Here is a 14481-nt window from a genome sequence, read left to right as displayed (position 1 = left end):
TTTTTTAACTGCCCACGCAGACCAAAATAAGCCATTTTATTACACAGCTGTGCCACAACCACCTTTCACAACCATGTTTACTTTTCCAGTGTGAAACAACTTAAACACACACACACACACACACACACACACAGAGCATAGTTTTAATTCTATTGGGAAAGCAAGCTGTACAGCATGGTTTGGCCTGCCAGCATGCACAAAGACAAATACTGGTAGTGTTATAACAGAGGTTGTTTTGAAGTGTTAGCCCAGATTAGAGACCTATATTAACAAGCTATTTTTTAACCCAGTTATAACTCAGCTTGACCCCATCCATGCTGACCAGCAAGCCACTGTTATAACCTGGCTCAGCTGCAAGCAAGAACAATCATGCTTAGAGTCTAGGGTTGCCAACTGTCTAATCGGCTGCCCCCCAGCACCGCAGCCGGGGCTGGGCCAAGCCGCTCAGGGACTGCAGCAGGGCGGCTAGAAGCAGCAGGGCCATAGCGGACAGGGCGCTGCTGTGCGGGGCCCACATCCCACTCTCCGGGGCTCCGCTCCCTCTGGGGCTACCTTGCCCCGGCTCCTCAGCCCCCTGCCGGGGCAGTCCCCCAGCTCTGCCCTCCTGGGTCCCGGCCGGTCCTGGAGGTGGGAGCCCTGGCTGGAGGGACCCTGGGCTGAGGCGCAGCCCGGGAGCCCCGCTGCTTTCCTTGATCGTGCCAGCACTGGACCGGGGGGGAGCGGGCAGAGTCAGCACTGGTGGGGGGGAGCCCAGGGCTGGGGCGGCAGGGGGTGTGGGTGGGGTGGGGGGAGAGCCCAGGGCTGTGGCGGAGGAGTGAGAGCCCAGGGCTGGGGTGGGGACAGCCAAAAATTTTTTTGCTTGGGGCGGCAAAAAATCTAGAGCCAGCCCTGGGGGCAAGAGGGGGTGTGGGCTCTGGGAGGAAGTTTGGGTGCGGGAGGGGGCTCAGGGCTGGGGCAGGGTGCAGGAGGGGTGAGGTCGCTTACCTTGGGCAGCTCCCAGAAGCAACCGGCATGTCCAGCTCCTAGGTTCAGGGGTATCCAGGCAGCTCTGCACACTGCTCCTGCCTGCAGGGGCAGCCCCCACAGCTCCCATTGGCCACGGTTCCCCGCCAATGGGAGCTGTGGAGTTGGCACTCGGGGGGTGGGGAGGAGGGCAGTGTGCAGAGACCACCTGGCCGTCCCTGTGCTTAGGAGCCAGAGGGACATGCCAGTCGCTTCTGGGAGCCATGTGGAGCCTGGGCAAGTTGGGCGCCTGCCGTAGCACCGCTGCGCCGCCGACCAGACTTTTAGCAGCCTATCAAACTCTCCCGGATTGGTGTCAGTAGCCACTGGGAGATGAATTGCGATTCCTGGAGACTCCCGGTCAATCCAGGAGGGTTGGCAACCCTATTAAGAGTCACAGGGTACATCTACACAGCAAAACACAACAAAGAAAAAACGTGGCAGCAAGGCTCAGAGCCTGGGTCACCTGACTTGGGCTCACGCTATGGAGCTAGAAACAGCAGTGTAGATGTTAGGGTGCAGACTGAAGCCCAGGCTCTAAGTCCTGGCAAGGGGGGAGGGTCTCAGAGGCCAGGCTCCAGCCCATACCCTAAGGTCTACACTGCTATTTTTAGCCCTATTGCACAAGCCTGGGTCAACTGACCCAGGCTCAGAGACTTGCTGCAGCAGGGTTTGATTCTGTTTGTTTGTTTGGCTGTGTAGATGTACCCAGAGTTTAATGACAGAAGGAACTGTCAGATCATCCAATCTGACCTCCTGCACATTCACAGGCCACTAAACCCTACACTGTTACTCCTGCATTGAGCCCAGTAATCTGGATTAGAATAATGTATTACAGCCCTCCAGAGGCTAAAATTTAAGCATGTTTCTTAAAAACCACAGTTGAAAGCCCTGTGGAGATGGAACCTTACAAATAAAAATTACAGTTGAACCTCAGAGTTATGAACTGACAAGTCAACCACACGTCTCATTTGGAACTCAAAGCATGCAATCAGGCAGCAGCAGAAACCAAAAAAAAAAGGCAAATACAGTAGATTACTGTGTTAAAGGTAAACTACTAAAAAAATAAAGGGAAAGCAGTACTTTTCTTGGGCATAGTTAAGTTTCAAAGCTGTGTTAAGTCAAGGTTCAGTTGTAAACTTTTGAAAGAACAAGCCAGGGTGTCAATCTACAGCACAGTGAAAGTACCAGAGTGCAGTTTAGCGTACTGCCAGGACTTTTACAGTGCTGTAGCAGTGTACACACAGCGCGTTAGCACACGGCAAACTGGCATGCTGTAGATTCACACACCCTGGCTTGCTGCGCACTAACTCACCATGTAGACAAGCCCTAAGAAACCATGCTTTAAATGGTTTTATTGCACCACTGCACCCTGTGTGTTCCAGCCAAGGAAACACAGCACCTTTCTAACAACAACAGGGTTAGAGCCATGCTCTACATCAGGGGTCAGCAACCTTTCAGAAGTGGTGTGCCGAGTCTTCATTTATTCACTCTAATTTAAGGTTTCACGTGCCAGTAATACATTTTAACGCTTTTAGAAGGTCTCTTTCTATAAGTCTATAATATATAACTGAACTATTGTTGTATGTAAAGTAAATTAGGTTTTTAAAATGTTTTAGAAGCTTCATTTAAAATTAAATTAAAATGCAGAGCCCCCCGGACCGGTGGCCAGGACCCGGGCAGTGTGAATGCCACTGAAAATCAGCTTGCGTGCCGCCTTCGGCACATGTGCCATAGGTTGCCTACCCCTGTTCTACATAGATGCTAACATTACTCCCTAACTCAGCATAGATAGGCCCCCAGCTGTATCACTTTGTCACTAGAATTTCACCAACTCCCACAATCATCCTTTACAGTGGTATAGTAAGAAATACCAGGATGGCAACAGAGACCTGCTGCTTTCTAAACCAGAGGTTAGTGTGGTGCTAAGAATTTTCAGTATTAAGTGGATATTGCTAATTATTTAAGATGTGGTTTAACAAGAGCCTCTCTCCCTCACAGACTGGCTTCTCCTTCAGCTTGATCCTGCAGGTTAGTCAAATCCTTTTGACAGCCTGTTGCCATGGAAATGACCAGTATGTCACAAATTCAAGCATCACATCTTGACTGCAAGATCAAGTGAGGAGAAGATGGGCTGGGAGGGATAGAATGCCTGGTTAAAGATCTATTCGGGAAAGTTACAAAAAGCTGACAAATGGATTTGTGTGTCAGTACAGTCCACATTGATGTCTGGCCCGGTGTGAAAATCTCTTGATTGCAGTTCATATTTGACCTTGCAAAGACAAGTATTCCAGATACACTGCTGCTCCAATATGCACCTGGAACAGCTGTTTTTTAAATAAATGGATTCATATTAAGCTACAGATCTTTATGGCACAAGTATTGGAGGAGGGGAAAAGTGCTCCAGTAACACAACAGACTGGATTTTCAGACACCGCTATAAAGAAGCAGTCACACTTTCCCTTACGACAGTAAAAACTGTTACTTGGGATCAGTTTCAGCAAATCATCCCAAGCCCAATGTAAGTTAAGATCACCCTCATCTGGGAGATACTAATTCCCTCTAATAGAAACCCATCTACTATCTAAAAACCCCTCACTTTGAATACTGTTTAGCTTCTCAAGTGCTAAGAAACTCCTCACTGGAGGAGATCTGAAGGAGACCAGCCCTGAGCACTTTCAGAACGTGATGCAAAACTCAACTTTAGTAATATCTCACAAAAGCCTTCCCACTGTAACAAAGGCTAAAGAATGAATTTGTAAAAAAGTCTTCAAATACAGTGGCTGGCTAAACCTCAAAGTGGAGAAGAGCAGGGGCATTTACAAACAAGTCTCAAGTTCATATGTAATGTCGTTGACTGTACAGAATCTAGTACAATGGGGCCCTGATTCTTGATTGGGATTCCTAGATACCACCATGAATACAAGAATGCCTGAGAAATATTAAGGAACAGCAATACCTGCTCCACACTAAAGGTTGAATGCAGCTAGCTAGTTTTCCAATGTAGTCCCAGTTTTCATGTGCCAACCCTGAACTTTCCTCAAGAGAAATCAGTTCCCCCAAAGATTTACACATCTCATCACAGGGTAGAATTCCTGAGCATTTGGTTTTGTTTTGGGGAGGGGAAAATATCAAAAGAGGAGTTTATAAAAGTTAGCACTGATAAAAATCCTTGTAATTTTTGAAAGGTTTCATAACTTTTTTTGGATCTTCTCTCCAAATGCACTTGGCCTACAAATTTGACATTTATTTTGTTGGCCTTGCTAAAGTGAAATGGCTTTTACTGAGAGGGTTAGAGGGAGCAGTATAAAGGTACAGAATATTAAGAATGTTTGAAAAAGTCTGTGCATACCCCCACACAAAGATAAAAGGAGTTGGTGAGGGGCTCATTAGGGACCTGAAGAGAAGGCACATGAAGTCTATCTCTACCCAACCCAGCAACAGGGTCAGAGCGCTTCTATGGGCAGACCAGGGAGGAACTGGGAAACTAGCCATCTTGCTTACACATGACTATATGCTTACAAGAGATTTTGTGAAGCTGAGGACTTATTTCTCTCAGCTGAAGCAAACTTCCTTTGTCAGCTGTTTCACTTTTTTTTAGAGATAGGCTGAAGAAAGCCCTTCTCCTGACGCCCTGTATAATGAGCCACGGTAGACAACGCTCAATGCAGAGGTGTGTATGTGACTTAAAAGTGGAAGGATGAAGTACCACACTCATACGAAGCTATCCAATTGAGCCACCCCAAAAAATACCCTTTCCAAAAATTCTGCCTTTAAAAAGGAGGAGTCTGGCAATGAACAGTTAGAGGATATAGCCAATTGCCCACTGTCATATCATCTTTCAGTATTCACTATCATCCCACCTGTCCTTACACTGCCCACCCACTCTTAACTTTGCCCCATAAAATTTGTGTGCGCGCACACACACACACACACACACACACACACACCACACCCCAAACCAGGAGATTATAAAATCCCATTTCTAATTACACTAACATATACTATAAAATTTGTCACTGGAAAAAACCTACACATTCATTCTTACATAATATTGTTACTGGAACAATCTTGTAAGGTCTACATACACATTTACATAAACTTGCACCTAAATCAACAAATTTCATATACCAAAACAGATCAATAAATTGAATTCTACTCATAAAAAGTTTTCTACGCCACACACTCACCACACTATGCAAAAGTTTACAGAATTCTGATATAACAATGTACCTGGGGACTCTATTCCATTTGAAATCTTTGCTATAAATGTAATAATTTATAAAACCCAATAGCTTATTTCCATTATAGAACAAAACAAGTGGCAAATTTCAGGCTGGGTGGGCGAGAGATTATGTGGCAGTGGAGAACTGCTTGCAATCTTTTAATTATTCATTTCCTAATTTAAGTTTATTCTTAAAAGGTACAGAGTTTCTATAAAGAGTGTAAAATTGTTGTTTGGATGCTAGTTTGATTCCACTGAAACATACTTTCAGCTTTAACTCTTATGTACGTGTTTTGTTGGTGAATAGTGTCTACTGAATTAGCAACTGCATGCTCCTTTTTTGAAACCCTCTGCATTGTTACTCTCAATGTCCAATCTTCCTTAGTGCATCCTCCCAAGCCAGTAGGGTCTTGATCCCAACTGGAGCCTCAAGATGCTACCATAACAAATATTAAATAACTCATCAGCAGCGGCACAAGTTTTTTTTTAAAACTGAAAACCCTCAAGGGAAAATTCTGCCCATCAGGACTAGGGAGCTCTCGATCAGCTGCACGTGTGAGATTCTGTGTGTCTCTTAGTATCTGTTGCTCTTTTATAATATATTCTGTTCCTGATCTATAGTGAGAAAACAGAGTCATGTATTACACTCATTGAGAAATGTTCTTTAAATCACAAATGCCTGTGTTATGTATTAGTGTTCAGTAATTTGTAGTTATAAGACATCCCTGTTTACAAAAGGCTTTGAAGTGCTTCTATCCGAAGAAGGGAGGATAGTAAAACCTGTCAGCACTGGAACTGTCTGTCTTTCCAAGCACACTAACTATTTTAATCTGCATAGAAATGTTTAACACACCATAATAGAGGCTCAAACTAGAGAGAGACAGACAGACAGACACACACACCAAATTAAAAAAAAAAAAAGTAAGAGGACCAAAAAAATTCCATCATGGCTAGACAAGGTAAAAGAGGCAGTCAGAGTAAAAAATCAAATCCTACTGAGGAAAACCGAAAGGACCATAAACTCTGGCAAGTCAAGTGTAAAAGTATAATTAGGCCAGCCAAGAGAATTTGAAGAGCAACTAGCAAAAAAACAAAAACTAACTCCAAATGTTTTCGTTTTAAGTACATCAGAAGCAGGAAGCCTGCCAAACAACCAGTGGAGCCACTGGACAATCCAGGTGCTAAGGAAGCACTCAAGGAAAATGACGCCACTGCAGAGAAGCTAAATTAATTATTTGCATCGGTCTTTGCTACAGAGGATATGAGAGAGATTCCCACACCTTAGCCATTCCTTTAAAGTGACAAATCTGAGGAACTGTTCCAGACTGAGGTATCAACAGAGGCGGTTTTGGAACAAATCGATAAATTAAAGAGTAATAAGTCAACAGGATCAGATGGTATTCATCCAAGAGTTCTGAAGAAACTCAAATATGAAACTGCAGAACTACTAACTATGGTATGTAACCTACGCTTAAAATCAGTCTCTGTATCAGATAAATGGAGGATAACTAATGCAACGCCAATTTTAAAAAAGCTCTAGAGGTAATCCAGGCAACCGTAAACCTAACTTCAGTACCATGCAAACTGGTTGAAACTATAGTAAAGAACACAATATGTTTGGGAAGAGTAAACATGGCTTTTCGAAAGAGAAATCATGCCCCACCAATCTATTAGAATTCTTGGAGGGAATTAAAAAACATGTGAACAAGGGTGATCCAGTGGATATGGTATACCTAGACTTTCAGAAACCCTTTGACAAGGTCCCTTACCAAAGGCTCTGAAGTAAAGCAAGCAGTCATGGGATAAGAAGGAAGGTCCTCTCGTAGACCAGTAACAGGTTAAAAGATAGGAAACGGAAGGCAGGAATAAATTATCAGTTTTCACAGTGGAAAGGGGTAAATAGCAGGGTCCCCCAAGGATCTGTACCCGGAAACGTGTAGTTCAACATATTCACAAATTATCTTGGAAAAGGGATAAACAGCGAGGTGGCAAAGTCTGCAGATGATACAAAATTAAGTCCAAAGCAGACTGCAAAACATTAACTCACTAAACGTATCTAACAAAACTGGCTGACTGGGCAACAAAATGGAAGAGGAAATTCAGTGTTGATATATACGAAATAATGCACATTGGAAAATATAATCCCAGCTATACATACAATATAATGGGGTCTAAATTAGCTATTACCGATCAAGAAAGATCTTGGAGTCATCACAGATAGTACTCTGAAAACATCTACTCAATCAGCAGCAACAGTGAAAAAAGCTAACAAAATGTTAGGAAAGGGTTAAAACAGAAAATATCTTAATTTCACTATATAAATCCATGGGACAGCTACACCTTGAATATTGCATGCAGTTCTGGTCACCCCATCTCAACAAAATATTAGAATTGGAAAAAGTACAGAGAATGGCAACAAAAATGATTAGGGGGCTGGAACAGCTTCCATAAGAGGAAAGATTAAAGACTGACTGTTCATCTTAGAAAAGAGATGACTGAGGGGGGATATGATAGAGGACAACAAAATCATGAATGGTAAGGAGAAAGTGAATTAGAATTTTATTTACTCCTTCACATAGCACAAGAGCCAGGGGTCCCCAATGAAATTAGTATGGAGCAAGTTTAAAACAAACCTAAGGAAGTACTTCTTGTCACAATGCACAATCAACCTGTGGAACTCATTGCCAGGGGAAGTTATGAAGGTCAAAAGTATAACTAGGTTCAAAAACAGAATAAGTTCATGGAGGACAGGTACATCTAAGGCTTTTAGCGATGATGGTCAGGGATGCATCCCTATAGCCTGGGTGTCCCTAAACCTCCGACTGCCAGGAGCTGGGACTGGACCACTCAGTAACTGCCCTGTTCAGTTAATTCCCTCTGAAGCATTTGGCTGTCAGAAGATATTGGGCTAGATGGACCATTGATCTGATCCAATATTGCCATTCTTATGTTTTTATGAAATTCAGTTCTTTCCTTAAATCAGGGAAGTGCTGGTAGCTGTTTGAGTTTCCTCATACCCCATCATAAAGACCAAGTTTTTCACCAGCATCAGACCATACAAGAGAAATGTAAGTTGCTCTGAGTAGTACTAGTCATTAGTTGATTAGCACAACTATTGCATAAGCTTCTAGAGATTCCAACCATCTTACAAGAATTTGGACAGCACACTGGCTCTCATGCTTCTTCTGGTCCCATCGCTGAGTTTCAACTTCTACTAAGCCAGCGGTTCTCAAACTCAGGCTTTGGCCCTCCCGCCCTGGGTGGTGGGGCTCGGGCTTTGGGCCCTCCCCCTTGGGGTCATGTAGTAATCTTTGTTGCCAGAAGGGGGTCACAGTGCAATGAATTTTGAGAACCCCTGTACTAAACTAATATGCTGGGAGGTCCACACTCTCTCCACTTCTGCAAGGGAGTCAAAACCTGGCGATTTGGCTTGGGTAAGAGCAAAAGAAAAGAAAGCTAGCTCTATAGCACGCTCTCCTCCTAACCAGTCAACCCCATGGTAGGCCGTCCGTGGGTGGGAGTGGAGAACCCAGACCCACTGTTTAGGAAGGGGCAGGGCTGGTCGCTCCCCACTGGTTTTTCCCCATCACCTCCAAAACCCACAGGGCAAAGCAACATGTTACTGAAAGCTATCCGCACTAACTTGTGCAACACTTCACACCTCCTCTCATCTCCCAGTTAAGTGTAGGGAACAGCAGCAGACTAGATGAGCACCCAACTGAACAGCATCTGCAGGGTTACTGCAGATCAAGGAAGCAGCTCCCCATGGAGAAAAAGGAAATGCACCGGGGAGGCACAGAGCTCTCAGACAGAGAGAAAAGCAAATCATCTGTTTAGTTCAAAATGAGAATGGAGATTTGTGACCTCCGCTTAATCAATGCCTCTATCTATTACTATTACAGGTAACACTGGTAAGATTTAAGTGACAGAGACAGGTTAGGTCAAGTCAGAGGTGCACTGCCAGAGCCATATAGGAGAGCCTGCCCATCTCCCGCCTATGCTATGACTGGCTTTTCTCGGTGCCATTACTCCTTCATGTTTCTAGTGACAACGTCAGAAGGACAATTTCAAAGCAGTACAAGGTTGGGCTACTGCAGTACGGCGAACACTAGCTAAAAGCACAGATGAAGGGCACTGCAAGCTTGCATTTTGCCAAGAGTTCCAGTTGTTGGACAAAGCTGTTAAAAAAATTGAAGTGAACCATTTTCCAGTATCAGTCACCATCCAAAGTCAGCAGTATGCTGACAGTCCAAAAAGCAATAGTACACCCATCAACAAACCAGGAGTTAACCTTGTTTTACCTGTAAGAAGGCAAAATCTACAGATAAAGTTAACCAGACAAACCTACTATGGAGGTTTACAAAGTTTTCATAATTAATTTTCTTGGTCCACAAGTACCACTTAGATCCTGTCTAATATAAACCTTTGGTACTTTTAGGAAAATCTGTAAGAACATAAGAATGGCCATACTGAGTCAGACCAATGGTCCATCTAGCCCAGTATCCTGTCTTCCAACAGTGGCTGGAGCCAGATGTTTCAGAAGGAATGAACAGAACAGGGCAATTATTGAGTGATCCATCCCTGTTGTCCAGTCACAGCTTCTGTCAGTCAGAGGTTTAGGGATACCCAGAGCATGGGGTTGTATCCCTGACCATCTGGGCTAATAGCCACCAATGGACCTATCCTCCAAGAGGTACAAAAAAACAAAAATTGTTAAAGCAATTAAGTGGTACAGTTCAACAGGTTGAGATAAACAATTTACATCAATAAAAACAAAACTAAAGAAATATCAGAAATGTAAGGCTCAAAAGCAGGAATATTACAGCATGCAATTCACATTCAATTGAAGAAACGTCACCAACAAGACTGGTGATTCACATAACAAATTAGCTACTAAACTGTGAAACGCTTTAAGAACACTGAATATTTAGATTAAGTCAGTTAATCAGATTTAAACAGGTATTAACAGAATAATAAGAATTCTCCATTACCATGGGAGAGGGGAGCTGATAACTTCAGTTATTAAACTAGAGAACGTGGAATTCAGCTATTCAGTCTGGTATAGCTATCAACTTCCAGGCAGCCCTTAAAGTTTACCACCATTCACATATGAAAACAGACTCAAGGACATGCTGCAAATGGAAGAGTATGAAGCGAGGTGCTGCAAATTGCAGTAAGAAAAAGCATACACAAGTCCTGCACCAAAGACAAGATAACTTCCAGTGCTGGGAATTCACTTTGACCGAGGTTCTTGTAAACAAGGTGCTGTATGGAAAACAATAGGGCACCAGAAGGAGGCCAACACGGTGCACACTCTTGCCAGATCACAGGAATATGCTTAGTGCTTGTGTTCTCCCTGCCCCCTTTCTGCTCCCCCCTGCACTTCTAAATAGCGTTCCCCTGGAACAGGTTCCAAATGAATTCCTAGAATAGAAACAGATACAAGCAACAGTATCTATAAATAGCCAAGCAAGGATTCACACATATCTGACACTCTTGAACTGGAAGAAAGGCAAACTTGCATGCCAAAGCATTGCATGCCACTGCATCAAAAAGAGTGCCTAACCCCAATTCACATTAGACATGGAAACCACTAAAAGGTGAAAGATAGCTCTATACATGAAGGTGCGGCTGTTTAAAGTTTGAACCACAGAGAGCCACCTTAATAGAGATCTACAACCTTCTCACCAGATCACATTACAGCTTCCAACACAAATCCCAATGGCTAAATTACCAGCCATCAGGAATATCATCACAGCAAACACTGTTGAAAACCTAGCTAGGCTATATCTAGAGAGTCTTCACATCAAGTAAGTATGCTGTTAAAATCTCATAATATCAGATTTTAGATTCTATCTTCAGAGGTTTGATGGTGACACCAAAGGTGGACAGATACCATGGACTGTGTGTGTTCCTACACTGTCTAGCACAATGGGCTTCTTCAGCAGTTCCACAATAACAGATTGCTACTTGTCACTGCACAAGACACAAAATCAGGAGAGTCCCTGACTCAAAGATCTTAAAATCCAAGCCAAAGGTTCCCAAACTGTGGGGTGCAAAGGTAGGGCACGGGGCGTGGCCAGGTCAGGCCAGGGCAGCAATCGGGAGAGTGCGCAGAGAGTCCCCAGCAGTCCGGAGAGAGAAGGGAAGCACAGCCCTAGCTAGAGAGCAGCCTGCTGTTCTCCCCACTGCTGTCCTTCCCTGGACAGGATAGCCTGCTGGCTGCAGCTCTGCATATTTTAAACCCTCCAGAGCTTGCCAGACCAAGGGGCTCCAGGCAGAAGGGAAGGCAGGCACGGAGCTCTGGCCTACTCAGCACTGCACTGCCATGAGCTCCTCCAGGGATGAAACTAGCTGGGTTCTGCCACCACCCCAGACATGAGCTCCCCTACTCCCCTCAGTGAGTCACTTTCTACCCCCAATGGCCAGGAGTTGAGGGGGCTGTTATGTGACTCCCACGGAAAAGAGGGGCACAGCAAAAAAAAAAATCTGGAATCTCTGATCTAAGCAAAAGAAGATTACACCCCTAGCCCAGTTCTGGAATACTCTCCAGTCTTCCCACAACGATAATGAAAACTTTTAGTCCAGGGCATAGCACAATTTTTTAAAATTCTAAAGTGTATCAAATAAATCATTTGAAACACACCGGGCTTTGAAAAGGTCACCTTTTCTCCATCTAGGGAAATTAACTAATAGTTTCTATGCCCATATTAAAAGTTACTTGCTTTACCAACCTTGAGCTTATATTGTGCACATGATCTTGATGAAAACTCAGATAGGATATGTGTAGTAAAGTTTATTTTTCCAACTGAAAAGTTATTAGAAGGTCAAGTTTTTGGTTGGAACTTTTTTGTCAGGAGCTCAAGTGTGAATAATCATGGAAATACAATAGAGAAGGACTAAGTCTTAGGGCAGGTCTACAACATACAGCATTTTTGGATGACGGGTGTGAATAGGAGTGTGCACCAAAGTGCTGTGCTGTAATTCCCCCATGTGGGCACAGCAGGTGCAAACTAAAAGGTTCCTCCTACTTTGCAGTAATGTATTCCTGTTTAAATCGAACTACATTCATGTGAACTAGGAGCCTTTTAGTTTGTCCCTAGAGCATCCGCATGGGGGACTTACAGCGCAGCACGTTAGCGTGCACTGCTTTTCACAGCCATGCAGTCCAAAGTGCCAAGCACAGCATAGACATGCACTTAGGAGGTGCTGCCAATGCAGCATTGTTCCTTTCTGTACTTTTACAACTGCTAGTTTTTTGACTAGTTTAAAATTAAACAATTAGGTTTCCTCTAATTTCAATAGAACACTGTTCTACAGAGTAAAGTCAGTAAATTCCACCCCCAATATCCAGCCTAAATTTTCTCCCCCTTAATTTCAATTCATTAGTACTGGTTGTACATCCTTGAACCCTTTTAAATAATTCCTCTCTCATGCACACAACCTTCAAATATGTGTAGGCTTATCATGGATACCCCCCAGGTCTTCTATCATCTCTTTATATTTAGCTCTTTTAATCTTTCCTCTTAAAACAATTACTCCAACCACTTGATTGTTTCCTATTTCTCTGAACTCCTTCCAATTTATCAATGTCTTTCTGGTAACGAACGTGCCCAAAAATGAATACAATATTCCAAGTGTAGTTGCACCACCGCGGTACAGGGAGGGAATATTATCTGCCTGCGGTTTTATTTGATCCCTCTGCATACACTATAAAAAACTGCATTGGACTATTTGGTTGCCAACACTTGTACTGCAAATTCATATCTTAATGGATTTCCCTTGGCATTATTGTTTACCAGGCTTCCCCCCTTTCACTGAATCCACTTACTTGAATCTGGATTGCTTTCCCCCAGGTGTAACAGCTGCATTTTTTCTAAGCTGAAACTCTTTTCTTTCCACATTTCTCATCTGAAGCTTTCTATTTTTTTTTTGTCTTCGCTATCATTTGCAACTCCTCAAAATTTAGTACCATCTGCAAATTTCATTTACGTGTGGTTTATGATTCTAGAACATTAATAAGGATAGACACTGATCCCCACCATATTCCACTAGACCGAAGCTTGATATGCTGCCATCCTAAGATATAAATTATTAATTTCTACAACCCCATAAATAAAGAAAGTAAGCCGCGGGAGGCTCTGGAATCCCCATCAGAGGTTTTAAAGAACAGGTTGGATTAACACCTGTCAGGGATGATCTAGGTTTACTTGGTCCTGTCACAAGACACAGAGGGCTGGTCTTGATGACTTCTCAAGGTCCCTTCCAGTCCTACATTTCTATGATTCTGTCTACAACGTACTGCACCAAAGGTGGTCTAAGAGTGAGGTGCCTGCCCAATGTGGCATACAAACTAAAAGCAGGTATAATCTAGATCAGTTGATTCATATATGTTCAAAATTTCCCCACCTCTTTTTTTTTTTTTTTTTTTTTAAAGAATACAATATCTGTTTTATGGGGTCTGCCTTACTTCCTAATTCAAGTTTATCTTTCTTCTTAAAGAAAAATGTTAAAAGGAGTTAAGTATCTCAGTCAAATTTTATTCCCCATCTCATTTATTAATGGACCTACTTTAATATTTCTTTTCCTCCTGATGTTTGTAAAAGCCCTTCTTATTCCTCCTTTTGGCCAGCATTGACTGGTTCTGCTTTTTTTCCTGCCTTTATCTTTCCTGTGTGAATCTTATCTGACTTGAGCGTTTGGCTGCCACCCCTGTTCTCCATTTCCAGTACAAGGTTTTAACCTCCTCCCCCCTCAGCTCTTTGAGCCAGTCTCTGATAAAATTCCACATTGGCTGCTTCATGGTTTTTGCAATCTTCTTTCTCAGAGGGAATGTAGACTGTTGCACCTTAATTAGCATATTTTAAGATTCCCGACATTTCCTTCACATTGATGGGCTTTAATAGTCCCTCTTACGACAACTTATTCACTAAGTTCCTCAAAACTTGTTTTCTGGAAATCTAATATACCTAGACTATTGCATTTTGTGAACCCTTTCTTTATTATGCTGAATTAAAGTGGCTCCTGATCTAAGGTTCCATGCTCCATGTTTTAAACTTTTGTCATCCACCTGGCGAAAGTTACAATCCACGTTCCCTATGCTAATGGAGCTTGTAATTTTCATGAGTGCTCATGAAATGTAATCCTCAGAGAGCTACTTATGAGGCTTCTCAGAAATTGCACTGTACAAGCACTATCAACTGAGTTTGTAATCACCCCGAGAACCAGAGAAAAAAATACTGCATTTGTGGAAT

The 14481-nt window shown here is 43.1% G+C and overlaps 1 protein-coding gene across 2 annotated transcripts in view; it reads right to left on the bottom strand.

The window, feature by feature from the left end:
* UBAP2 (ubiquitin associated protein 2) overlaps positions 1-10568 on the bottom strand; it is a 103047-nt gene extending 92479 nt beyond the window's left edge. For both annotated transcript variants that reach the window (XM_026661289.2, XM_026661291.2), the window contains exon 1: positions 10219-10568. The gene's annotated coding sequence lies outside the window, so the exon portion shown is untranslated. The remainder of the gene's footprint in view (positions 1-10218) is intronic.
* Between the last annotated feature and the right edge of the window lie 3913 nt (positions 10569-14481).

This window comes from Terrapene carolina, unplaced genomic scaffold (assembly GCF_002925995.2).
Source record: "Terrapene carolina triunguis isolate 2854851 unplaced genomic scaffold, T_m_triunguis-2.0 Scaffold998, whole genome shotgun sequence".
NCBI lineage: Eukaryota > Metazoa > Chordata > Testudines > Emydidae > Terrapene > Terrapene triunguis.
The sequence above is the reverse complement of the archived record's forward strand: the minus strand, read 5'-3'. Positions and strand labels throughout refer to the sequence as shown.